Source organism: Brachypodium distachyon, chromosome 1 (genome assembly GCF_000005505.3).
Source record: "Brachypodium distachyon strain Bd21 chromosome 1, Brachypodium_distachyon_v3.0, whole genome shotgun sequence".
NCBI classification, from domain to species: domain Eukaryota; kingdom Viridiplantae; phylum Streptophyta; class Magnoliopsida; order Poales; family Poaceae; genus Brachypodium; species Brachypodium distachyon.
This window is the reverse complement of record NC_016131.3, coordinates 44,595,651-44,604,681: the sequence shown is the minus strand read 5'-3', so window position 1 is coordinate 44,604,681 and position 9,031 is coordinate 44,595,651.

The following is a 9,031-nucleotide window of genomic DNA, read 5'->3' as shown; positions in this document are numbered from 1 at the left end:
TAGGAAACTAGTCTAGTCTCGGTTACCCCAGGTGGCATTCCACATTTGCAACGTAGGCGCTCCCCGAATCCACGGGAGAGACGTCCATGGACGATCCATTCCTGAATCCACAGGAACTCGACTCAGAGGGACCCATAGAAATGGACCTGACGCCGCTAATCCTCAAAATCCTCAAAGCAGCCCACCCAGGATGGTTCATTGAATTAGTCGTTTTGCCTTAGATCTAACAAAACATTTCATATAGCCAAAGGCATAACAATATCATAATGTAGTTATTTCCCCCACGATACTACCATAGCCTAGCATTCAACTACAATCGATGGCAATTTGGTAGCAAGGTAATGGCGAGGGTAAACTATACTACCTGGGATTTATAGCTAGCATAGAGTACGAGTAATAGTCGTATCAATGCATCTCTACCAACAACACTAATGCATAAGTATTTTAAAACAACAATAATAATGGGATATGATCAAAGTGAACTTGCCTTGTCCAAGGTTGTGATAGTTCTCGCACTCTTCGCAACAATAAGAAATACAGTCCACACAATCTAAAATAAAAGAAACACACACAATAAACACAACATTCAATACAAAAACCATGCCATGATGCATATGCCAAGATGATGCACACAAAGGTTACTTCTAACGTACAAAGTTTCGTTTCTGTTTTGAAAAGGCTCTCAAAAGATTTGGACAGATTATACAACATCGAAGTGGTAATTAATATGCATGATACATGAATAGGGTTTAAAACAAAAGATTGAGCGGCTTTTGTAACATAGAGCAATATTTAACTTGTATGCCATGATTATACACAATATAATTTCTTTTCTGGTCCTAATGGATAGAGAACAAGTTTAAATAATTTTACAGCAAGATAACATGCTCAAAACTATTTTGAAACAATTCATTTGAAATTTAAACCATATTCAACCATTCTGTAAATAGCTACTGTCTAAGTTGTTCAAAACTGAATTTAAACAGTGCCAAAATATTCTACAAGTTGTGACGATTCCAGAAAGGTGTGGATTGTAAATTTTGGACAAACGGTTTAAAAGATATGGGGTTTTGAAGTTGTTGGGGCTTTTCTGCAAAATTGCATTATCCAATCCGGCCGAATTAAAATAAAAAGAAAAACCCTGCCACGTGGCATGGCGGGACTGGTCGGTTTCTAGGGTTCGGCCGACGGGCTAGCTCGCCGGCAGCGGCGCGGGCACGGACAGCGCGCGGAGGGCGGCGGGCGGCGCGCGCGGGTCGTGCGGGCGGCGCGGCCAGGCGAAGCGGGAGGCGGAGGCAGGCGGGGCGCGCGGGCGGGCTTACGGGGCTGCCGGGCGCGGAGCAGCAGCGTGGGGCGGCGCGGCGGCGGCGACGCGCGGAGCAGCGCGGGCGTGGGTGGCGGTGCGGGCGCGGGCGTCGCGGAGGTAGCGCGCGGGTGGCGCAAGCGGGTCGTGCGGGAGGCGCGGCCAGGCGGAGCGGGAGGCGGAGGCGGCGCGCGGACGGACGGGGCACGGGCAGCGGGCGGCGGCCGGCGCCGGGGAAGACGGCAGATGGAGGCGCAGAGCTCCAAATCGCGGCCGGCTCGCGTCACAGCATGCGCAAGGAAGAGAGGAGGAAGATTAGGGGGTCGGCGCGAGCGGAGACTCACTCGAACGGCGGCGAGACGCGATGAACGGCGGTGGCGGAGAGTAACTCCGGCGAGAAATTAATCTCAAACCGAAGCAAAATTGATCGTGGGGTTTGGGGTAAGTGGTAGAGGAGTTCGAGGGCTTCGATATGACGCGCGGGGTTTCGGATTTGGTGGCTTGTGCGCGAAGAAAACGGAGGTGGAGTCTTGGGCAGTTCGTGGACGTGCGTGGCCGGATTTTTCGGACGGAGGTTGAAGATGACGCGTGGGTCCCACCGGTCAGTGAGAGCGGGCGGTTCAGGCGGGGCCGGTCCGGTCCGGTCCGGTTTGACCGGTTTCCTCCGGTTTTTCCTTTTCTTTTATCTATTTTCTGTTTGTGAACCTCAAAATTGATTCGAACCTCCAAATCACTCCAAATAAAATACAACAAAATTTGTAAAAGCATATTTTCATATGATCTAACTTTTGGAACAAGAATTTCCTCAAAATAAAATATTTAAAAATACATTTGCCTATAAAATGGCTTTTAGGCCCCTTAGGCTATCGAAACAAATTATCTTTCAAAATACTTTCAAAAGCCAATCTATGGGATAGCTTTGTATATGCATTAAATCCCTTTTTACCACAATACCCTATTGGGTTAAAATGCAAATACTCAAGAGCAAGATCAAAGCCCAAAATCAAATAAAAGCATTTTTGAAAAAGGGTTTTTTGGGCAAACTTTAGGGTTTTGAAAGTGATCAAATGCAAGGGTGACATGATGCTTATGATATGCAATGCATATGAAGGGTTTTGAAAAATTGGGATGTTACAGGACGACACCCCCACTCGGGCCCCGTGCGCTCCCCTGCCAGCACCCCGCGAGAAACAGGTGCTCAAGGAGAGCGGGGGCGAGTCCGAGACCAGCTGGCCCTCCCTCCAGTCGCTGGATGACGAGGCGGGCCAGGCCGCAACATCCCCGGAAGTCGTCCCCGTGGACGACAATGACGAAGACAGCGACAACGCGCCCCTGATCGTGCGGAGATCGAGGGCGTTCGCAGCGGCCGCGGCTGCCTTGTCGGCGGCAACTTCCGCCCCGGCAACGGCCGCGAATCCCACGGCGGCAGCCGCTCCACGGGCGCCCGCCGGTACTTCGGCAGCGGCCGCGTCTGTGGGGGTCGCCGGAGTCACAACGGGGACATCCGCCCAAGTAGCGGCCGCCGGCACCGCGTCGGCAGCTGCTCCGGTAGCACCCGCCGACACCTTGGCGGGGGCCATGAGCGACCCGGCGACGGCCTCAGCAGCGGCGGCCGCCGGGGGTGTGCCGGCAGCCTCCTCGAGGTCGGCCCCGGACCCCGCGGTGGCCTCGCCACTGTCTCCCGCGACGCCCCGGGACACGGGTGACCCAACGGGCACCGTACGCTCGGGGAGTCTTCCGGGGCGTCGCGCTCCGACGCAACCCCCCGAAGTGCAATTCGCCGGCGGGTGCCAGCTAAAGGGGGAGGAGCGCCTCTCCGCCACGCTGAGCAAGACGGCGCGCGTGGACGCCGGCGATGTCACTGACCCGATCGGCGTAGGGGTCAGCGGCGCCGTCATCGCGCCCGCCGACGACCCAGCCCCTATGGGGGCGGGGCCGGCAACTGGTACAGCTCCTTTGCGTCTCTTTTGCTGCATTTTTTCAGTTGTTAGTTAATCATATAAACGTATCTTCTTTTTCAGTAAGCGGCAGCTCGCCCGCGGCAAGCCTCTCGGAGGCTCCTGCCGGCGCAGGCGAGGCGGGGGAGGCCCCCCTCGCAAGTCCTTCCGTCGCGCAAGGTAACCACTCTGGCCACCCTTGTCCGCTTCTGATAGCTCTCTTACTCGTCAATCCTCATACTTCTTATTGCTGCAGGCACAAATGTGCCCGCACCGGGAGCGGGCACCACCGTGATTGATCTCGACTCTGCCGTCAAGATCACGGGGATGGTGGAAGAGCTGGAGTCGTCTCTCGCACCAAGCCCTGCCGTGCCGGCGACAGCGGCAGTGGTGGCCACCGTCACCACTGGGACGGCGCTTGGCGATGCGCCTGCAGCCGCGGATACGACTGCCGCGAACTCGCCTGCCGCCCAGCAGGGAACGGCCCCTGACGGGGGCAGGGAAGCTTCTCCAATCCCGGGGTCCCCGGGCGCAGGTGCAGGGGAAGCTGCCTTGAGGGACAGCGGGATCCCCCGGAGCAAGCGGGCGACCCCCCGCACAGCCCCACGTCGGCAGCGGGGATTCGTCGTCCTCGGCTGCCTTCCCCAACACTAACCTCGGCACCCTCGCCGGACTAGCTTGGAATCCTATCACCTGGGATCCGAGCATCTTCGAGCGGGGGCACCGGTTCCTGGACACCGTCAGGGACCAACAGCAGGCCTTCGTCACCTCTTTCAACGAGGTGAGGGAGCACCACGCCGTTGTCAAGAACCAACTTGGCGAGGTGCGGATAGCCGTGGAGCGGGAACGGCAAGAGCTCGCCCGACTGCGCGAGGAGATGCGCCTCGCTCGGCAAGCCTTGGAGGACGCCGAGGAGCCGGTGGTCCCAGAGGCCGAACTCCACCGGCAGCTGGAGGCCCAACGCACGAAGCTTCAGGGGGAGCTGGACTCGATGGCGGCAACCCTCGAGGAGACCAGGAAGGAGCACGCCGGGGTGCTTGCGGTGGCCCAGGCCCGGCTGGACGAGAAGAGCGACCTGATCGCCAATTACCGCGGCGAGATTCAGGGCCTTTGCGTCAAGCTGGAGGTGCAAGTCAAGGCCACCGAGGACGCGGTGGGAGCAACGGCTTGGCACGAGATCCAGCTTGGCTCCGCCAAGGACAGAGCGGCCAAGCTTGAGAAACCGAGAAGCTGCTGAAGATCGCCCCGCCTCCTCGACCGTCGGCGGACAACCGGCCGAGGGGGTCAGCGGCTCCCAGCGCCGGAGCCAGTCGCGCGAGCGGCCACGGTGCCGCCCGCGCTGGCCAGCGAGTTGAATCGCGGGCCGGAGACGCGCAGCGGCAGCTGCGCCATGAGCACACCGCGTCGCGAGCGACGCCGACGGGGTTGCACCGCACTCACCCAGGTGCGCCGGGGGATAGGGCGGAGGGCAGCCGGTCGGAGAATCGACTGCCCCCAGCCCAAACCCCGGCAGAAGCCATCATTGCCGCGTGAGTCAGGGTGTGGTACGAGCCGTAGTGGGGCACGCCGACACACGAAGCGTGGAGCGCGGAGTTGGACGCACTCTGTCGCACTAGTGGCACCCGGCGTACCACCGCTACGCGACCCGTGGGCCCCGTCCCTGAGTTCCCGGGGAAGTTCCATCCCGGGCAGCGGCTACGAGCAGCCCAGCAAGCTACCAGCCCGAAAAGGCTAGCGGGGCTTCAAGGAATATTCCCGCCTGGGCACCTCCCGGGAAGCCGCTTCCCTGGGGGAGGCTCCCGGGTGCGTTGGGCCCGGGCGCTTCCCGCGGAGCGACTTGGCGGGACAGGGGGTTCCCGGGCGCATGCCCCCGCCTTAAGCGTGGGGCCCGATAGGCAGATCAACAGCGCCACGCGGGCGCGTGGCGGGCGTGGGGTGCGCGGCCCTACCGGGGCAAGGAGTAAGGCGCACGGCTCATTAAATGAGCCGACCGACGGGGTGTTACCCGTCCGATCAAGTGAACAGTGGCTGTCCAATCCTACTCTAGGGTTTTAGACCCCTAGCGGCGGAGGTGGCGTCCATGCGCGCCACCAGCTCACCGGGGGGGAGTTGTATGCCTCCCCGCTCGACACTTGTAGCCCATGCACCGTGGCACCTGTGGCATCCCCTTGAGTATAAAAGGAGGACCCCCGCCAATGGTCAATGGGTTGGAATCTGAGTTGGTCCCAGTAGACGGTAGGGTTCGGCTGAGTTCGATCATCCCACGGTTAGCCTCTAGCTTTAGCAGAGAATAGTCAGGAGTACCTAGCGAAAGGAATAGAGTACCCGGGAACTTACCCGGCAACCTGTAAACACTTGATTCACAACCAATATCAAGTGTGGCGAGACGTGGGGCGAGGAGTTAGAAGCGCTTCTCGCCTTGGCCGCCCAGCAGCCGCAAGGCGAGGGCGCCCCGGTAGGCTCCGGCCCCGGGCAGAACCCAGAGCGCGGGGACGCGCCACCCGCCTCGCGACAGGGGGAGAATCCTCCCCCTCCACAGGGAGGCCAAGGAGACGGGGGCCCGGAGGGGTCCTCGAACTCGTCGCCCACCATTCCGTGGGGCGATGCATGCGGCATCTTGAATGCCCGCCAGCAAGAGGATTTTGCCGCGCTTGGAGCGCCGGCGCAGGCGCGAGGTAGAGCGCCAGCTCCCGCAGGAGCAGGAAGAAGCTCCCATGGGCCCCGAGGACGGTTGCACCGCATTCACACGCGAGTTGCGGCGGGTGACGTGGCCCCGTAAGTTCCGAGTGCCCGCGCTCGGTACGTACGACGGGACCGTGTCGCACCAGTGGCACCCGGGGTACCACCGCTGCGCGACGCGTGGTCCCCTCCCCCGGGTTCCCTGGAAGGTCTCATCCCGGGGAGCCCCAACGAGCTTCCCGGCAAGCTACCAGCCCGAAAGGAGCTAGCGGGGCTTCCGGGAATTTTCCCGATTAGGCACCTCCCGGGAAGCTGCTTCCCGGGAGGAGGTTCCCGGGTGCTTCCCGGGCCGACTTGCGGGGACTGGAGGCTCCCGGACGCGTGCCCCCGCCTCGGATTGTGGGGCCCACTGGACAGCGCCACACGGGCGCGTGGCAGGCGCGGAACGCGCGGTCCCACCAAGGCAAGGAGTAAGGCGCGCGGCTCAGTAAACGAGCGCAGGCGCGAGCAAGAAGATGGTCCCCTGGGCCCAGAAGACGGCGGCACCGCGTTCGCGCGCGAGTTGCGGCGGGTGGTGTGGCCCCGTAAGTTCCGAGCACCTGCGCTTGGTACGTACGACAGGACCGCTAACCCCAAAGATTTTCTCCTGACCTATACGCTGGGCATGCATGCCATCGGCGCCGACGACAAGGTCAGGGCGAACTGGTTCCCGATGGTCCTGAAGGGATTAGCGCGAACCTGGTTGCTCAACCTGCACGCCGGATCCGTCGCCACCTGGGCAGACCTGCGCGAGCAGTTCGTGAGCGCGTTCCAGGGCGGCTATAAGCGCCCAGGAACCATGGCAGAGCTGCACACCATCGTGCAAAAACCGGGAGAGACGTTGCGGGCCTTCGTCAACCACTTCTCCAATCTCTCCTATTCTATCCCGAAGGCGGAGGCGGCCGCCATCATCAACACCTTCGCCATCAACGTCCGCGATCCCAAGATGCATGAGAAGCTGAGCACGCATCGGATCCGGACGACGCAGGACTTGTACGCCTTGGCGCACAAGTGCGCCATGGCCGAGGAGGGGCGCCTAGTGCCCGAGCTGGCAGCCCAGGCTGCCGCGAGCCCGGGCGAGGGTTCGCAGAAGAAGGGTTCCCGTAAGCGCAGCGGGAAGCAAGTCCTCACTGCGGACTCGGGGGCTCCTGCCGCGAGGCCCACGAAGAAGGCCTCGCCGGGGGGAGAATCTGGCGGGAAGCAGGGCGACGCGTCCCGCTGTCCTATCCACAACAACTCCACCCACGACGCGCAGAGTTGCCGCATCCTGCAAGGGATCAAGCAGCGGAGGGAGCAGCACCACGAGGAGCGCCGCGCCGCCGGCACCTGCTTCAATTGTGGCGACATCGGGCATCTCTCCCGAGATTGCCCGAATGACCCAGAGCGGGTCCGAGGCCGGCCGGCGGGGGTGCCGGCAGGGTCGAACCCCAAGGAGGGCGCAGCCAGCCCCTCGCTGTGCGGGAACCCCCTCCTCGCGGGCGTGACAAGGTGCGCGCTGAGGAGCAGCGCGAGCCCGACCATTGCGGCGGCGACGAGCCGGGCTTAGAGGAGCCTCGTGGCGTCGCCTGTATCCATGGGGGATCTTACGCTCTCCCTTCACACGTCGCGGTGAAGCGCCTCACCCGCGACGTGTGCGCGCTGTTGCCGGATGCGGAGCCGCAACAGCCGCTGAGGTGGTCGCACGTGCCGATCACCTTCAGCGCCGACGACCACCCGGTGCGACAATTGGGTTCCGGAGTAATACCCTTCGTCGTCTCGCCGATCATTAGCAATATGACGGTGACCAAGGTCCTGGTGGACAACGGAGTGAGGCTTAACCTCCTGTCCGCCAGGCTGGTGGAAAAGCTCCAGCTGCCGATGGAGCAACTGAAGCCCACCGAACCGTTCCGGGGGGTGAACCCCGGGATCGTGCGCCCGCTGGGACGCATCACGCTACCGGTCACCTTCGGGTCCCGGGAAGCATTCAGGACCGAGCACATAGTGTTCGACGTGGCGCATACCCCGTTGCCCTACAACGGGATCCTTGGCCGGCCGGCGCTGATCAAGTTTATGGCGGCTACGCATTGCGCCTACGGCGTGATGAAGATGCCGTCCGTTTACGGAGTCCTCTCCGTCGGGTGCGATCTCAAAGACGCTGCTTGGTGCGTTGGCGAGGTCGTCCGGGCCGCTGCTGCAGCTGACGCCGGCGACGAAGGTGTTGTCGAGGACGACGCCCTGCCGGGTGACGCCCCGGCAACGAAGAAGGCCGGCGCCACCCCGCAAGGGCTAGCCGGGGGAGGTGCGGGCTCTAGCGCACGTCCCGGCAAGGGGCGGGGGCTCCGGGAGGAGGCCGCCAAAGTGAAGAAGCTGCCCCTCCAAGCCGGCGACAAGGAGCGCACCGTTACCGTCGGTGCGAACGTGACCGCCGAATAGGAAAGCGCCCTCGTCACCTTCCTCCAGGAAAACGCCGACGTGTTCGCCTGGGAACCGTCGGACCTTCCTGGAGTCCCCAGGGAGGTGATTGAGCATCGGCTCGCGGTGCGCCCGGACGCGCACCCCGTCAAGCAGAAGATCCGGCAGCACGCACAAGAGCGGAAAGATTTCATCAAGCAAGAGGTGGGCAAGCTCAGGGCTGCCGGGGCGATCAGGGAAGTTTTGTACCCCACTTGGCTGGATAACCCTGTAGTAGTGCCCAAAGCGGGGAATAAGCTTCGCATGTGCGTGGATTTACCGATCTTAATCGCGCATGCCCCAAGGATCCCTTCCCTGTACCCCGTATCGACCAGATAGTTGATTCTACCGCTGGTTGTGACCTGTTGAGTTTTTTGGATGCTTTCTCCGGCTACCATCAAATCAAGATGGCGGTCGAGGATGAGGAAAAGACAACGTTTATCACCCCGGTTGGCTGCTACTGCTATACATGCATGCCTTTCGGGTTGAAGAACGCGGGCTCCACATTCCAGCGCGCCCTGCGAGAATGTTTGGGGCCCCAGCTAGGCCGCAACGCGGAGGCCTACATGGATGACATCGTCATCAAATCGAAGCGTAGGGACTCCCTGATTGACGACCTGCGGGAGACATTTGACAACCTCCG